Below are 18,721 nucleotides of genomic sequence, written 5' to 3'. Positions count from 1 at the left end.
CTGCGCAGTTGTAACTGCACGAGGACGAAAGCAGAAGAGGCCCCCTCCAGCGCCGGTGCCTCTTCCCCAGCAGCCAAGGCACTGCTCGCTGGCCACAGCGGGACAAGGAACATCCCACCTACGCCGAACAATTTTGCGGTCTGCATTGTTTCCTCTTGCAGAATTGCTGAATCTTCTTAGAGAGCTCAGCTTAGACTTTATGCCCTCAAAGCGTGAACTGCTTTCTGCGTTCATTCCTTCATTTGTGTTGAGGAGGTCCCAATCCTCAGAACAGCAGGGCCTCAACAGCCTCTTGGTATTCCCAGAAACCCACCAAAAAGAATATGATGACCACATTCAACATCCAGGGAGCTACCGCATCCAAGCCACCTGCATCTGCAGAGCAGCACAGAGGAGGGAACCCCCCAAAGGAGGTGAAGCACAGCCAGATGTCCCTTCACCAGCAGGAGTTTGAGCTTTTTTCCCCTGCTTCTGCAGTACCTGTTGCACTGCTCAGAGATTTGAAGGACCAGTTTAGCCAGGTGTGCTTAGTTTAATGTGTACTTCTGTAGCAAGGCTGATGAACAGGTCAGGGTAACCCCCGGTATCCATACAGGCTGGGGAAGAGAGGATGGAGAGCAGCCCTGCCCAGAGGGACTGGGGGGCACTGGTGGGTGAAAAGCTGGCCATGAGCCGGCCATGGGCGCTGGCAGCCCAGAAGCCAACCCTACCCTGGGCTGCATCAGGAGAAGCGTGGCCAGCGTCGAGGGAGGGGATTGTGCCCCTCTGCTCTGCTCTGGGGAGACCTCCCCTGGAGCCCTGCGTCCAGCTCGGGAGCCCTCAGCACAAGGAGGACATGGAGCTGTTGGAGCGGGGCCAGAGGAGGGCTACTGAAATGATCCGAGGGGCTACTAAAATGATCCGAGGGCTGGAGCCCCTCTGCTCTGAGGCCAGGCTGGGAGAGTTGGGGGTGTTCAGCCTGGAGAAGAGAAGGCTGCGGGCAGAGCTGAGTGCGGCCGGTCAGGGCTTCAAGGGGGCCCAGAGGAAAGGGGGGGACAAGCTTTTTAGTAGGGCCAGCTGGGACAGGACAAGGGGGGATGGCTTTAAACTGAAGCAGGGGAGGTTTAGGCTGGATCTAAGGCAGAACTTCTTTCCAGTGAGGGTGGTGAAACCCTGGCAGGGGTTGCCCAGAGAGGGGGTGGAGGCCCCATCCCTGGGACCATTCCAGGCCAGGTTGGCCGGGGCTGTGAGCAACCTGATGTGGTTCAAGGTGTCCCTGCTCCTGCAGGGGGGTTGGGCTGGGTGACCTTTGGGGGTCCCTTCCCACCCAAAACATTCTATGATTCTATGATTCTAATGTCTCTCTCCTCCAAAGAAAACCCACTTTTTCCACAACTTTGACTCTGAGCCTTATGCCTTATTGATGCGGTATCATCTCATGAATGGCTTCAGTTATCCAGATACAAAACAGCCAAGAAGCGTTAACCTTTGATTAGGTCCTGACTCAGCGGAAGGTTTGCTGTACAGCTCTTACAGGTTCTAACAAGATCTGTTATTGACGGTTCTGATCAGAAGAGCACCACAGTGTATCCACGCGGCAGGTGATTTCTCCTGCCTTCTTTCCCTGCTAATCACTAACCTCCTGTAAACCTTCCTGGCACGAGTAACACAGACAGGAACGGTCGCTGCTTCGTCAGCAACAGATCCCGAATCCCTGCCACCATCAGATCATCCTACTTCTCTCGCTCTTTGACTGTAACAGCTGAACTATTTGACCTTCATCTCCGAGTGAGGAAGACTTGGGCTTCAGGTCTCCAGCAATCTCCGAGCAGTACTTCCCATGAAAGCCAGAGAAGTCAGGAGATACAGACCGACCAATAAACACGTCAGAAAGCAGTATGGGGAAACCTTTCTCTGAGGTTTGTAACCGTCTGCTACACAAACACACAACAACTCATTTATGATCACCTAACAGATACTACTGCCCTCCACCAAGCCTTCTCAGTATTTAAGCTAATTTATTCCGTGTCCGGAGAAGCATTACGGTGTCATACAACGAGACTGCCATGTGCTGGCAGTTTCAGGGATGTCGCAGTAAGTAACGAGGCCAAATGCAGTGTCAGAAGCAGCAGCCTAAGCTGGGGAGCTGAAGGGGTGAGGACATAACTCAGGAATTGATAAGTACCTTTAATAGGAACAAAATCCTTCAAATTGTTACATTTCAGCAAACTGCTTTTCCTTAGGTCGAGATGACGATACAGCCTATCCCGACATTAACAGCGGTCCAGGGTTTTCATTTGCTTAGGGACAGGGTTTAGTGGTGGGATGGCAGCGTTAGGGCAACAGTTGGGCTTGATGATCTCAAAGGTCTTTTCCAGCCTGAACGATTCTGTGATTCCATGATTTTGAAACAGCTTTCCATTCTGAAGGTAAGGGGGAAAAGTTTGTTAAATGAAGAATGCCCGTTCCCCTCCCCCGAGCTGTCATGATATAAAAGTTTGGGGCGGACTTCTTGAAGCGGTATCCCAGGTTGAATCAGAATGCACCTGCAGTGCTGAAAGCATCTTCAAGTTGTGCCGGAGCTCCCCAGCTGCCCTTCTGCAAGGCGTTCGCTTACCTGACTTTGAAACTACCACTACTTTGCATCCACTTACTCCAGAAATGGAGGCTGAGTTTCCCAGGTGCGCCGGGTGCACTCCTCTTGTCTCCCACCCTCGATACAGGGCTGGGAAGGAAAGGGAAGCGTTTATTAACTCAGTAGGCAAGAACCCAAGAGAACCCAAGCTCAGCTTCCAACAGCAGCTTCTGGCCAATGACGATCTCCCCTCCATCAGTGAAGAGGCTTTTATGAATTTCTTGAAGTACAGTAACGTCTTTGGTTGGGATACCTTCATTTCTTGGATCTTCTCAGCAAAAGCAAAGCAGTGCCTTTAGGAAGGCCTAAATTAGCGCCAAGATGCCTCATCAACGCGGGAAGTGACATGCTGTGTCGGTCTTCATCGAGAAGAGCCCCCTCCCAGACGTACAGAGCCTGCGCACCAGGGAGCACGGTGGACGAGCTTATTCTCCAGAACTGCCTCACCCTCCTGCTCTCATTTCTTCACAGATAACCTTAAGGCACACCTGAAATCTCATCTTTGATGGCTACCAGTGACCACATCCTATGGATATGCCTCATCTTTTTAAACCCCACTGGGGCTTGCAATCAGAAGTGTTCTCTGACCTTACACCATACCGAAGTTCCAAATTGTTTAGAGAGGTACTTTTTAAGCCAGCTAGTTTGAATTCACTGGGTATCGTTCCTCCTACCAGCCATGCTGAGCTATAAAATGCAGCTGCCTCACACTCACTTTCTCCATACCACCTCTCGCAGACACAGACCACGAACCGCTCGGGCGATGCCAGTCAGCTCTGAAAAACTGATCATCGTTACAAGCAGAAGGGAGAAGAGCAGACGTATGAAGACAATGCTGATCACAAGGCTGGAGCACAGTGAACGGTTGTGTCTGCAGCCACTATGTTGTGTGCACTAAAATCACTGCTTTAAGTTAAAATGGTTTGAGTACGTGAGGATCGTACCAGCCAAGGAGCCGGAGAAGTTAAGAACGGCAAGCTGCGTACAGCGGATGAGTTCAGAGGAAGCTGCTCTGTACGGGGATCTTTAGGCAACACGCAATTGGAAAGCTGTAATACAGTTTTTTTCTATACCTAAGGAGTTAGAGTTCCATCTCCGTTTTAATCTGATCTCTGCACTAAAATAGTAACTTTATAAAAATTATTTAAACACAAAAGGGTGCAAACAAAAAGGAGCAGTTGGTAAAGGTGGTAACTCTTTCTCAAAGATGGTGGATAAATTCCTTGGATTAACTCGATGGAGAGAAGAGAGACACAAGTGCTTTTGGGGACGTAACTAACTAGTTATCATTCAAAAGGAATTTGAATTTTCTACTTTTACTGCCAATATCCCTTTCAAACTACCGAGCTGCCTGTCTTTCACCTGACCTCGCGCTACAGAAATCTCGTTCCTGCTATGGTTCACTTGCTCTCCCCATATTTAAGTTTCCAGTTTTGTACAACTGGGGAAGCCCTGAGCTAAGGACGTTGCAGAGATTAACAGCCGTGAACAGCTTAAAATAAGCTTTCCATAGCTGGGTATTTCTTCCCCAAGCTGTTGTCCCCCACCTCCGGCAAAGCTGGCTGGAGATACCCGCAGGCTGCTCACAGCCATGTCGATATTCCCAACAACCCCTGCTACGCAGCTGCTCAAGTTTCACTTTCCCTCCTGAAACAACAAGTAAAAAAAGAGCTAAATCAGAATACGAGAACACGAGGACAAACATGGTAGGGTCAAGGTGCACATTCTTGTCGCTCAAGATAACTCCTGCTATTTTTCTTTTAAAGCTGTCTCTAGCTCATGTATTTGGGGAAAAAAAAATCGGAGCGTACTCATTAGAACTGGTACAGTGACGCTTGTCCGGCCGGCGAATTCCCTTCAGCAGGGGAAGAAACAAGAGGCGCTGCTTCCACCCAGCAAACGCAGAGGCTAAAGGTGCCCCAGTCCCAGCAGGAGCCCCGAGCGCTCCCCGGGCTGGGGAGCCCAGCTGGGCTCCATACGGCCCGCTCCATCCCCGGGGACTCGACATGGTTATGGACGCACAGCTCAGAGGAACGAGGACGGAGCCGATGGAAGGCCAGCGAGCAATCCTGCCGCCCAGTCCGCTCGGACATGCCGTGCACACCCGTTTGTAAGGGACTCCAGGCCTTCGCTTCCCCAAGTGCTTTCACCGGCTGTGCAGGAATTACCAGCACCGACCTTTAACACTTCCCAGTCGTCTCCAAATTCCATCAGAGAATCGCTGTTGTTCACACTTTGCTTTTGAGTCAGGTTTTTTACAGATGTAAAATAAAGATCCAAGTTGCTCATTTGCAGGCATTACTTCAATCCCAGCGGCACAGCTGACACCCGCTCATAGAGAATTTTACCTGGGCCACCCGTTCACCAAACAGCTTCCTCAAGATCCTCGTCTGATTTACACCCAAACCGATCTAGGTCTGTTTTAAATCTTCATGCATAAGCAGCGCTTTCCCTGTCCTCTGCATCTCTAACACCGATAGCACAGAGTACTACAGAACTTTTATTGAAAGGCAGCGACAGAGCAAGAGCGGGGGGTCCGACAGCCCGGCCTGGGCAGGAGCAAGCTACAGACCGTGGAACAAACAGCGGGGAGAAACCGTCCCCCGACTCACTGTGCACCCTGCCGTCCTGCGACAACCACCTTCCCAGTCAAAACCAAATTCCTAGCTTAGTCTCCTGATTTGTCAGCTTTCTTCCGTTCTTGCTTGGAGCTGCAGAAATACGACGTTTTGAAAGCAAGGTGTGCTCCATCGCCTTGAAGGAATAAGCCATTTCACTGAGGGCTGCCACCAGCAGGCAGCTCTGACAAATCATGCCCATAAAAATATAAAAGAACACATTTCACATTACAATTCATGGCAAGAAACGTGTCGGGTTCAAAACATTTTGTATAGAAGATAGATTTGATTCCTTTATGGTAACGAACAGCTTTTAAGGCAGGCAGGTGCTTTCCAGACACGCATGGAGGAGGACCATCCTCGCTCCACGTAGCACCAAAAAAACCCCCCAAAACCCCAAACCCCTGGGCAGATGGAGAACAAGAGGAAAAACCGAAGAGAACGGAGGTGGCAAAAGGTGTTCCTTGTTTAATACCTTGAAACGGTAAGTGTATTAATTATTGCAACTTTTTGTAAACTCATCGTTAAACCCGGTGGGCCAGGGAAGGGCAGCGTGGCCCACAGCGTCGCTCCCTGCAGTGCCCTCCCACCAGTAACGCCGCCCTTCGTCCTCCTCAGGCTCTGTGGGCAAGAAACAGAACATACCCAACTCTGAGGGCCGTGGCTTGTCCACCCTGTAATTCTGTAGAGGAACAGGAAAACAAAGTATTTCCTACATTTTCCTAAACAAGTTACCTTTCTCCTGATGTCTGCCTCATCTCAGGTCTTAGTCACACAATCCCAGCCTGGCCGGGGCTGGCAGGGCCCCCCAGAGCTCCCCCAGTGCCACCCCCCTGCCCAAGCAGGCTCACCCAGAGCAGGGGGCACAGGACAGCGTCCAGGCGGGGGTTGAAGATCTCCAGAGAAGGAGACTCCACAGCCCCCCTGGGCAGCCTGGGCCAGGGCTCGGGCACCCTCACAGTCAACAAGTTCTTCCTCCCGTTCACCTGGAACCTCTTCTGCTTCAGGTTGTGCCCATGGCCCCTTGTCCTGGCGCTGGGCACCACTGGGAAGAGTCTGGCTCTGTCCTCGTGACCCCCACCCTTGAGATAGTTGTAGGTGTTGATGATAGTACTTTACTTTAGGTTGTCTATGTCAACAGTAAAGCAGAAATATCTTCTGCTTTTTCAGGCGGACATCTCCAAGCCCTTGGAAGTTGCTCATGCTATTTCTGAACTGGAGTATGTAATTAAAGGAAAAAACACCATGATTTAAGGAAACACATCTTCTCTAACAGTATGCTGCCATGTTTGCGGATGAACTGCTTTAAGGAGAGCATTTCTAAGTTTGATACGTGCAGGATTAAACTGTCGTTCCAACACCCGCTATTGGCCAACACCACACTGCAGGAATTCTTTACTACTCAGCAGCTTTGCAGAGGCTTCAGTCAAGAAGCAGAACACACAAAGCCGTTCCTGGCTGCACGCAGATTCTGGGGTAGAGGTTTAAAACCATAAAATTTCTTAAAAATAAAGTATTTCCTCTCACTATGTCCATTTCAAAGTAATCCTTCTTTTTGCCTTACCCCTCACCCACGCAGAGTATCAGCAGCCTCCCTTCCCCTGTGCCCCCTGTAACAAGCATCTCCCCCTCCTGTCTCACCTCACCCCAGCCTTCCCCTCACCAGTGACTCCCACTTTGTGGCCTGGATTTTGGTTTAGCCAACAACTGGGGGGGGATCTTTTTGAAGTCTTCACCCAAGCACCGTTAAGCGTGGTAGAAAGGCCCCCACCTTTCCTAGAAAATGTCAGGAGAAGCCTGCAAAAATAACAGGTGACTAAAGGCAGCGACGGAACGACCGGTGGTTCCGCGTGCCACAGACTGGCAGCGTCTTGCACCGCACCGCGAATACCCCCACCCCCCACTCCCCCCCTAACTCCGGTGATTTTTGTCTTGCTCTCTATTATCCGAATTCCGCGGTTGCGTTACTTTGCCCAGGATTATCACTGCAGTCAGTTCCGTAGCTACCAAAGGCCACCCCGAGCCTTGGTGGTACGGGCACGCGTACGAAACCCCCGCGGCGTTCTCCAGCCCCTTAGAATGCTCTCGGTACTCCAGGCGAGCAGACACGAACACGGAGGGCCAGCAATCCCCACAGGCGACTCCTTCTACAAACTGGGAGGAAATTACCAAGATTTACTGATTTTTTACTCAAGCCTATTTAAACCCATTCCTGATAAAATAAAACATTTAAGATTTTCCACTCAGTTACTAAGTGGAACCACACGGAAATGCTGAGAGAAGTGCGTTATCCTACTTGTTTCCAAAAAGAAAGTATTTCTGAATACTCCTGACTTCCCTGTAACACCCTTTCTGTTACAAAACCACAAAGCACAAACCTAACTTCAGCAGCTACGTCACAGCTTAAGATTCAGTCTGATTCACAGTTGATTCAGTCTGGCTCGACAGGCACGGATTCCTGATGTGAATGTTAAGGTTATTTTAGGATTTTTTTTGCTAAGTTTTAATACAAAAATCTCCTTTATCTCCTCTATAAGCATAAATAATTTTAAGCTTTGCTACCCAGAGCAAAAGGAAAAAAAAAAAATCTTGATAATTCTCTCAACTTGCAGCATCTGAGAAAGTTTTGGAACACACCTGCGAGTGTGACAGAGCACCGGGGCGAGATGGACAGAGCACCCACCCGGGAGCTCTACGCCTTTGAAATGCAGCTACTGAGCAACTCATTGCAGGGAATAAAGTATCGCTGTGTTTAACCTGGTGAACTTGAAGCCTAAAACTAGCTTTTTAAGCAAACTGTTACACAATTTAAAAACCCACAGCGAAAACATCCAGACGGACAAGGCCACTCCGGTCGATAGTTCGGCTGAACGCCCACAGAAGAGTTCTGCACGGGCTTCTCCAAACAGCTTTAGAGAAAAGCTCACTTTCTTTTCTGAATCAGTAGCTGGTTAAAACGTAAGAAATAAATCGAAAGCAAATGAAATAAAAAAGGAAAAGGCAGCAAGTAGGGTCCCAAAAGAAAGAGTGCTGCTCAGTGTATTCATACGTGACCTCAGAGGAAAGATGAACAGCAAGGTAGCAACATTCACCAGCAGTGGGAAGAACTTCATTTAACCCCACCAAAGCCATCACAAACAGCTGCAGAGTGAGTTCACCTTAATGAGCAGCCAGACACGAAACTGCAGATTTAATTCGGTGCTGACAAAAGCAAAACACCAACCATGGGAGAACCCCCCCCACCAAACAACGACCGCACCGTTAGTTAACATCACTGATCGGGGACCCACGGCCACCCAGCACAGACAGAGCCACCCAGATCTTTATTACGGGCACGCTAGGACAATAAATGCCTGCAGGGTTGAATAAACATCACCGATTTGAGCAGCAACTGCATCACTTCAGGTGGATTTGTCTTTTTGGAAAGAGGACAAGCAGGGGATAAGCAATTTGCCCCTGCCCACTATGTCCTGACTGGCAAATCCTTTCCTCTGAGCTTGGCTCAGTCTAACCCGGGAGCTTTCCGGACCAGGCAATGTCTGCAGCATCCTCTGGATCCTCAGATCCTCCCATTCTCCACCAGTTCTGAAGCCAGCTGTCCATCTGCCCCTGGCTCATCTGAGACGCATCCCACGCTGTTCCACGCCGCAAGCATCCTTCCTGCCGCACTTACGCACGCTCACACTCTTCTGCCTGCCCCATCCCACGTTCTGGGAACGTCGTCCCCCAAGTACGCTCAGGAGGTCCCAGGAAGGAGCCATCTCCCCTCCTTCCGGAGGGCTTCGCCTGACCCGAGTGCCACAGCCAGGACGAAGCAAACGAGCAGCCCTCCCGTGACGCATGGCCATCCTTTTGAAGAAACGTGGCATTTTAACATACAAATAGAACGGATCCTGGTTATTACAGCCATTTGGAAATTATCTCGGAGCCACTGTTCAAGGATCTCAATAGGGAGCAGCAGCCAAAGAGGTAAAGGAAATGTCAAAAGTTATTACAAGAAAGAATAAGCAAGTAAACAGAAGGCAGGACATTGTTTCACTACCGTGTGTTTGCACCACGAGTGCTGGGCTGGTCAAGCTTCTCGCAGCAGAGGCAGTAGGGCTCGAATAAGGACAGCTGCTCTGAGGAGCTTCTAACGGAGACCGAGCGGAACACAAAACAGCACAGCTTCTAATGGAAGATGCATTAAACTTGACTCAATACACAACTACAGCTCAGAAAACCAACTGATACAGAGGCAGACATGAGAGGTATTGAGGGGGTGAACAGTCACTTACAGCTTCCTATAAGCCCAAGAATGGGGGCACCTCACACAGTTACCAAGTGGCCAACTCAAAGACCGGCAGAATGGAACACTACTGATGTTCTGCATGGGAAGAAGAAACCCTGTAGAGCTTACTGCTGTAGAAAGTTATGGAGACCAAAAATTCAGCTGGTTACACCACTTCATAAAGAACAGGTTTGTGAAGGACCCTCAAATGTTTTGCAGCCACTGCTGGTTCAGAAAAGTCACCAACCTGGGTCACTGTCAAAGTGGGAGTGCCTGCCCTACGTTTGTACTGTTCTAACCTTCTCCCAAGTACATCGCTAGCAGGAGCAGGTACCAGAGGGTCCTGAGCCAGCCGGACCTCAAGGAATGACTGTAATTTGCCAGACTGAGCTCCGCTGTTATTTCCAGCTACTGTTTTTTTATTTCTATATATCTCATTGGCATAGATGACTGCGAATAGCTGGGCACCACCCACATGCTCTGGTTCCTAGATGGCTTCCAGAACGATTTTCATAGAGTTACAGAGTGGTTTGGGTGGGAAGGGACCTTTGGATGTCCTCCGGTCCTACCTGCTGCCAGGGGCAGGGACATTTTCCACCAGGCCAGGTTGCTCACAGCCCCATCCAACCTGACCCTGAATGTTTCCAGGGATGGGGCATCGACCACCGCGCTGGGCAGCCTGGGCCAGTGTCTCACCACCCTCACGCTAAAGAACTTCTGCCTCATCCAGTCTGAATCTACCCTCTTTTAGCTTAAAACCATCACCCCTGGTGTAAAGAACTTCTGCCTCATATCCAGTCTGAATCTACCCTCATTTTCACCAGTTTCAAGCCATCAGGTCTGACATGCAACATAAAGATACCCAGCTCTACCAGCAGTAGCGTCTTTATTTACAGGTCACCCAAAACCTGCACTTCTCTGCAACAAGACTTAGGGTCTCCTCCTTCCTTTAGGAGTTTTAAGAATGCCTTGAACTCATAACCTATTCCCCCTGGGAGACCTTGCTTTCTGTAAAATCTCTTGTATTTGTAGCATTTAGAAAGCTTTTCCTAACTGAATCACCGCTAGGAAAATAACCGAGTCAGCGAGCTCCACTGCCGGCACGGGGAAGGATCGCAGTGCTCTCGCCCGCAGCCTGTCCATCTCCAAACAACTCCAAGGCGTAATTACGTGCTGCATGAAAGGGCAGTTCCCCTTGTTTGCTTTAAACTGTCTGCTCGATAACTTTGTTGGATGCTTCCAATTTCTCACATTAGGAAAAGCAGACAGCAATCACAGCCTATTCACTTTCCCTGCACGTCATTTCCATATTGCTACTCCTTGGAACAGCCACAAGCAGTTCCCAGAAGTACAGCCAGCCACCGGAAAGAAAAGAAGTTCCATCTTCTTACGATTCTGTGTGATTCTGTGATTCTTCCCATCAATTATGGACATTACACTAGAGCTCAGGCTTTGAGAAGCACTTACCAGTTAAACCTAGTTTTAGGGAGTATCCTGACCAACTGGGACTAGACTGCAGACTTGACAGCAGCAGAGGAACCGAGCTGCTCAGCTGTATGGAACCAGCTCTGAACTCATCAGCAGGACCACCCCAGTGACACTACAGTTCCCTCTCAAATGACTCCAGGGATTAAATATCAAGAACAACCTCAGTGGCAGCCACCAGAACACACAACACAGCGTTACAAAGCACATTGTCGTGACTGAGCTTGAAAAGGAAAGGTAGATATGCATACCTTCAGTAGAAGTTACTTCAAACGTGAAATCTTCTCCACGGACAGAGAAACATTTGGGTTACAGTTCCTGGAATATACCCAGCTTCAGAAAATTATTTTCATCCAGTGTGAATTCTTTCTCAAGCTTCCTATCCTGGAAAATATTTTGAAAAGTTACTATTAACCAAAGGTAACCGAGGGCCAAAGATTTTTTTTTTTTCCCCTAAATAAACTTCCACATAACCTTTCAGCCCAAAGAAAAATTCCAGCAAGTTGGTAGGTGCAAACACCCTTTGCAAAACCCTCGCCGCTGCGTGAGGCATACCCGTCTCAGCCCCCCACCCTTCTACGGCACCGGGCGAGTGTGAGCCATCAGACCTGTGACAACGGAGGGGTTAACAGCCCCGTCCCCTTCCCAGCCCTCGGACTCAGCTGCGAGACTTGTACCTCATTCAAGAACACGTTTGTTTTCTTGACATCACTTCAAAAGCAAGTTCTAGGTTGTCAAGGAAACCTAACGGTCATTTTCACTTGTTCCAACAATAATTGCAGCAACAACACATGCATTTCACAGCCGGTCTGGGGCCCCCACCACCTTCAGCAGGCAGCGAGGCACTCGCTTCCAGTGGAGTTCACAGTGGTTTCAGGAGGTGACCACAGAAGGGAAGGCGGCGAGAGGGCTAAGCTTGGCTTAGCCTGCCGCGCTCCCCCCAACCGGCCGAGCTGGGGTTTAACCAAGCCGCTCCCCAACTCCAGGTATTCCTTTCATACTGTGCCAGCAATCCCTCCCCACGCCGAATGCTAACGTCCCCACGCCAGCCCAATAACGAGAGTGCACTCCCATTAGCAGGGCAAATGCTCTGCACCTGAATAGCCCTGCAAACCTCAGCCTCGAACCCAGGGAGGGCCCGACGGCAGGAAGAGCAATGCATTCCCTCATCTTCTTACCCATCGTTACCTAATTGGAGGGACAAGTCACCCAACACAGAGACATCAATTCGAATGGACAGTGTACACGATTTTACCGCGCGTATTTAAGGTCTGTAAGTTTGATGCCTTCTTTTTTCCCAGCATTTGTGCTACAAAGTCTTTTAAACATTATAAATGATAAACTGAACATAAAACAGCGCGGCACAGATCCAGAATCACAACCTGAGGCCCAACAGCCAGAAGCGCTGCTCCAAAACCAGGCTGAATTGTTTTCCGGAGAAATGACCGTGCACACCTCAGATGCCGTCAGAACACATCGAGAACACTTCCAGCCTGGGGAAAAAGCTACGCTCTTTGATTCTGCATATCCCGGTAGAAGTCAAACTCTTATTTTGGAGATTCATTTGTAGCTGTGGATATTTGCTGTATTTCTGCTTAAAAGCAAAGGGTGGGAAGAAAAACTCTAAATAATGACTAAGTTTGGCGGAACATAATCATTACTTAGAATCTACTTTATTATGGCAATTCAAAACATCTGCGCTGTTCTGCCACTTCTGTTTGTTGTGCCTGTGGTCAAGATAAGCCACGCTTTGCCCCTGGCTCCGCAAGATACGCAGCTCTGCTTTAGCTCACTAATTCTGTTAGGCTCGTGCTTAAACCCCGGCACAACGAGCAGCCCCGTGCGACTGACCGAGCCCAAAAACCAGGCACGTGTTTGCACGTGTACGTCATCCTCGTGCAGGGGTGGGCAGAACAGCAAACGCACCCACGTACGGAGCGTCCGGGCTCCCGCAACGCTTCCTTTAACGCCGAGTCCACGCAGCGAGCCCCACGAAGAACGGGAACCAGGGCCCATCTTCCCCTTGCTGGAAGCCCGTTCACAGCCGGACACGAGCAAGCGGCACCTGGCTGAAACGGCCTTCCCGGATCACGGAACGATGGAAACAAGCCTACGTGACAGCGCCTTTTAACTTGAAAGAGAGTAAGATTTCATCCCTAACATTTCGAGTGACCGCCATGAGCCCCAGCTAAATCCGTCATCTTTAGCCTTTATCCATCTCAATTTTTCTTCCATTTCTTCAATTATTTTTGAATTGCAATAGTTACTGAGTGGATTTCCAAATAAGAGCGGTAGGACAACCGGACCTGCGGTATTTCAGCGCAGCTGAAACACAGATTTGGGTGATGCGGGTAATTACTCTCTTCCATTCTGAACACACAATGCTGAGATTTCAGCCACCTTCTCTTCCGAGACAGGGACTTTATTTTATCTGACAACCAATTTGAAACACAGCCCAATGAAGGAGTTAAAGCAAATAAAGTGTTCCTACTTTCTACCTCTTCCCCTAGCAATTTCCATCGTTTTGGTAAACTCACTGCATGATACCCAGACACATTCCAAAATTCAGCACAGCACATCCATGTGGAAGTTCAGTTTTGAACTCAAACTCCGCACAGGGTTCCTATGTTGTCACAACCCAAGGGTCTCATTTCTAACAGGAGAGAGCATCCACCTCAAAATAACAACTGGTATCTCCAGTGATTTCCCAAATTAGGGTGGGGAGAATAAACCCAGCAGATCGAAGGTACTCCCCGTACTCACAGGTTTTAGAGGAAATGTAAGCTGACCTAGGCTATGAATTTTAAAACACGCTCCAGAGCATGCCGTGATTCCCTATAGAACAGACAGTGGTAGCAAGGGGAACGGACAGCTATCAGCAAATTCTTTTTAAAAGCACCTGTACGGAGCCAGAAGCATTCCCAGGTTCCACAATGAAGTAATTAAGCACACATGGCTTCAGAAGAGCAGAAGCCCTGCAAGCCTTACTGGTGTCACGGGAGCTCTCACCTTTGGGAAAACCACTGCACAGAACCACCTGAACAGGGGTTAGTGCCACTGCCACCCAACAGTACGCCACAGCTTCTCAGTTGGGCGAGATACACAGCCGGACACGAGCAAGCGGCACCTGGCTGAAACGGCCTTCCCGGATCACGGAACGATGGAAACAAGCCTACGTGACAGCGCCTTTTAACTTGAAAGAGAGTAAGATTTCATCCCTAACATTTCGAGTGACCGCCATGAGCCCCAGCTAAATCCGTCATCTTTAGCCTTTATCCATCTCAATTTTTCTTCCATTTCTTCAATTATTTTTGAATTGCAATAGTTACTGAGTGGATTTCCAAATAAGAGCGGTAGGACAACCGGACCTGCGGTATTTCAGCGCAGCTGAAACACAGATTTGGGTGATGCGGGTAATTACTCTCTTCCATTCTGAACACACAATGCTGAGATTTCAGCCACCTTCTCTTCCGAGACAGGGACTTTATTTTATCTGACAACCAATTTGAAACACAGCCCAATGAAGGAGTTAAAGCAAATAAAGTGTTCCTACTTTCTACCTCTTCCCCTAGCAATTTCCGTCGTTTTGGTAAAGTCACTGCATGATACCCAGACACATTCCAAAATTCAGCACAGCACATCCATGTGGAAGTTCAGTTTTGAACTCAAACTCCGCACAGGGTTCCTATGTTGTCACAACCCAAGGGTCTCATTTCTAACAGGAGAGAGCATCCACCTCAAAATAACAACTGGTATCTCCAGTGATTTCCCAAATTAGGGTGGGGAGAATAAACCCAGCAGATCGAAGGTACTCCCCGTACTCACAGGTTTTAGAGGAAATGTAAGCTGACCTTGGCTATGAATTTTAAAACACGCTCCAGAGCATGCCGTGATTCCCTATAGAACAGACAGTGGTAGCAAGGGGAACGGACAGCTATCAGCAAATTCTTTTTAAAAGCACCTGTACGGAGCCAGAAGCATTCCCAGGTTCCACAATGAAGTAATTAAGCACACATGGCTTCAGAAGAGCAGAAGCCCTGCAAGCCTTACTGGTGTCACGGGAGCTCTCACCTTTGGGAAAACCACTGCACAGAACCACCTGAACAGGGGTTAGTGCCACTGCCACCCAACAGTACGCCACAGCTTCTCAGTTGGGCGAGATATAAATTTGAATTCAGTTAAATTTGAGATGACTACCTTCCTTATGCCAACAGCACATTTCTGATTCTTTGGAAATCAGATGTTTGTAGATGCTACCGTGCTAGACCCACTCCTATTCTTCAGGCCTCCAGCATATTTTTCTACAAAAATGATCCGAGGGCTGGAGCACCTCTCCTATGAGGACAGGCTGAGGGAGTTGGGCTTGTTCAGCCTGGAGAAGAGAAGGCTGCGGGGAGACCTGATTGCGGCCTTTCAGTACCTAAAGGGGGCCTATAGGAAAGATGGGGAAAATCTTTTTAGTAGGGCCAGCTGTGACAAGACAAGGGGTAATGGTTTTAAACTAAACCAGGGTAGGTTTAGACTAGATATAAGGAAGAAATTCTTTACAATGAGGGTGGTGAAACACTGGAACAGGCTGCCCAGAGAGGTGGTGGAGGCCCCATTGCTGGAAGCATTCCAGGCCAGGTTGGACGGGGCTCTGAGCAGCCTGATCTAGTTAGTGGTGTCCCTGCTCCTGCAGGGGGGTTGGACTAGATGACCTCTAGGGGTCCCTTCCAACCCAAAACATTCTATGATTCTATGTATCCCAGATGAAGTTCGCAGTGGATATGCTCACCGGTACGGCGCCGTGCCTAAACACAACCAACAGCGCACTGACTATTTTGAATGGCAATCAGCACAATTCACTGCCATGCCATAAAAGCCAAGAGTTCGGTAACATTCTACAGAGCTCTGGTTTAAATGGCCAAGGACGCTTTGGACAGCTCGGCGACGCAGATGGAAACGCTTTGATAGAACAAACATAAACCCTCACGGCGTACAGAACAAGGCAGCTGCAGAGCCGCTGTCGGTAAGGAGCTGGCTGGGGGGACAGGGGTTCCTGGTGGGGCTTGGGGCTGGGAGAAGTCGTCTTGTTCTTCTCAGTCAGCTTTGCATTCCACAAAGAGAAGTTTTTCATGCGTGCTACACATCACTACCCGAGACAGGACACAAACAGACCCAGCCTGATCAACCCTGGTAATGCCCAGGCTCCTCTGCATCCTCACCGCAGGCATGGCCACAGCACCACACCGCAGAGCCTCCATGGGCCGAGCACCGCTGGCGGCCACTTGCCCGCACGCTACCACCTCCCCAACGAACTCAGCGTTTCGTGCCACCGCGGGGTGTCGTTACTTTGTCATCATCACCCATCTCATAATCGTGTATCCCTGAAAAGATGGAATCCTCTTAGTTATGCAAGCAACTGGTGAAGATGTTACACAGAACGAGAGGCTGATAAATCTGCTGTTCAGCATCACTGTCCTGGTTTTGGCTGGGATAGAGTTAATTTTCCTCCTCGGAGCTGGCACAGTGCTGTGCTTTGGATGTGGGATGAGAATAACGTCAATAACACCCTGATGGTTTGGTTGGTGCTGAGCAGGGCTTACATTAAGTCAAGGCCTTTTCAGCTTCCCCTGCTCTGCCAGGGGCACGAGGAGCTGGGAGGGGGCACGACCAGGACAGCCGACCCCCACTGGCCCCAGGGCTATTCCAGACCATAGGGCCTCATGCCCAGTACAGAAACTGGGGAGAGGTGGCCGGGGGACAGCGATCGCTGCTTGGGAACGGGCTGGGCATCGGTCAGCAGGTGGTCAGCAATAGCATCGTGCAGCACTTGCTTTTATATATTCTTTTATTGCTATTGTTATTATTATTCTCTTCCTCTGCTGTCCTATTAAACTGTCTGTATCTCAACTCATGGGTTTTACTCCCCCCCCCCAATTCTCTCCCCCATCCCACCAGGGTGGGAGGGTGAGTGAGCGGCTGTGTAGTGCTTAGTTGCCAACTGGGGTTAAACCATGACAATTACTTAACGATTTCCAGCTTCAAAGTAGTCACACACCAGCCAAACCTTTCAAATAGTCATTAGAACCAACAAGGCAGAAAAAAATTGAACCACTTTCGCTTTATGAAAGAACGTTGGCAAAACGCCCAAGGAACTTGCCCAAAGTTTAGAGTGAGCAAAATCTAAAGGAATTCAAGAGACTGCTGATTTACAGCTCCCTTCATTAGACAGTGCTTGTTTCCAAACATCCAAAGTAACTAAAAATAGCTGTGTCTCTCATATAGCAAGACATGCTTCCAAACATATTAGCTCAAAGGTGCAAATTAAAATACCAATCAAGAGCGAAGTCCAGTTTGCACACAGCTGAGTCCTAAGTCCCTACCAAACTGAAGCGTGTTGCAGCTTTTCCATAGGTTTCCCTTCGAATGTCCCAGGAGCAGAGCCTGCCACCGCTTCCCCCTGCAGTCCTTCAGGCAGCAGGGTTTTGAGAGAGATTCCACAGCCTTTTTGGGGATTCCACTCCGATAACTAAGACAAGCTCATTAGCAAGCAGTCTAAAATCCACTGTATGAACCTCTACCATGCCTCTGAAAGAGCATTTACACTTTAGCAAGTCAAGAAGAAAAAAGGGTTAAAAATATCCTAGGGCTGTCAAACACTGGAAGGGGCTGCCCAGGGAAGGGGTCGAGTCCCCAGCCCGGGGGGGATTTAACAGCTGGGCAGAGGCGGTGCTGAGGGCCAGGGTTTGGGGGTGGGATGGCAGGGGTAGGGGGGCGGTTGGGCTGGGGGAGCTGAAAGGGCTTTGCCAACCCAAACCATTCTCTGGTTCTCAATGACCTCCTGAGCCCTCTTCAGGGAATTTCCACCCGAGAACAGACTTGCTGAAGGATCGGCGCAACCTATTGCATGTACCCCTCTCTTATGTTGGGTAGCGTATGCCGAGACAACGAACATCATAACAGCAAACCAGGGCAGAGCGGGCACTGTGGGGGAAGGACCAGCACTATACACCCGCAGCTCCGGCGGAGCTGGGCAGTCCTAGCCCAGCACCCCCAGTGTGCCCATCTCCTTGGGCTCCCAAGGGCCGCACGGGTGCCCAGAAATAGCTGGGGCCCTCTCTTATGTTGGGTAGCGTATGCCGAGACAACGAACATCATAACAGCAAACCAGGGCAGAGCGGGCACTGTGGGGGAAGGACCAGCACTATACACCCGCAGCTCCGGCGGAGCTGGGCAGTCCTAGCCCAGCACCCCCAGTGTGCCCATCTCCTTGGGCTCCCAAGGGCCGCACGGGTGCCCAGAAATAGCTGGGGCCCGAGGCAGCAGCCCCCCCACACCTCTGCCAGCGAAGGGCGATTCAGACCCAGCCTTGGGAGCCTGCTGAAGTCAGCCTGAATCCAGCTAAGACAGCAGCATGCCTGCAGCACGGAGAGCTTGGATGCTTCTTGCAGTGCTCCTCTGCTTAAAGCAAGCAAGATGTTAAAAAGAGAGCACAGGTAAGGAAGTCGTTAGCAAGCAGAGAACTCTCCCTGGGCTCCTCCTGCTTTGGTACCTGCTCCTGTGGGGAAGGAGGGAGAAGCGATCGAACTGCACCAGGGCACCCGGAGGCTGCAACGCTGCTTCCCTGTCGCAAATCCATACACACAATTTCCATAAACTACCGGTACAGGAGGACTCTTTATCTGGACAGGCTGGAGAGGTGGGCCTGTGTGAGCCTCATGAGGTTCAACAAGGCCAAGTGCAAGGTCC

General features: G+C 49.9%; 1 protein-coding gene across 4 annotated transcripts in view; it reads right to left on the bottom strand.

The window, feature by feature from the left end:
- The window catches only part of PPP6R2 (protein phosphatase 6 regulatory subunit 2), a 122,579-nt gene that overhangs the window by 77,492 nt on the left and 26,366 nt on the right, over nucleotides 1–18,721 (bottom strand). Inside the window, exons 2-3 of one of the 4 annotated variants that reach the window (XM_035896080.1) lie at nucleotides 11,239–11,371; nucleotides 2,597–2,704 (exon numbers count right to left, since the gene is read on the bottom strand). The exons of 1 other annotated variant lie outside the window; for it this stretch is intronic. The gene's annotated coding sequence lies outside the window, so the exon portion shown is untranslated. The remainder of the gene's footprint in view (nucleotides 1–2,596; nucleotides 2,705–11,238; nucleotides 11,372–18,721) is intronic. 2 more of the 4 variants (XM_035896082.1, XM_035896079.1) reach the window with 2 other exon arrangements.

This window comes from Egretta garzetta, unplaced genomic scaffold (assembly GCF_000687185.1).
Source record: "Egretta garzetta isolate BGI_Z169 unplaced genomic scaffold, ASM68718v1 scaffold636, whole genome shotgun sequence".
Taxonomy (NCBI): Eukaryota; Metazoa; Chordata; class Aves; order Pelecaniformes; family Ardeidae; genus Egretta; species Egretta garzetta.
Note: the sequence above shows the minus strand (reverse complement) of the source record. Positions and strands in the feature narration are given on the sequence as shown.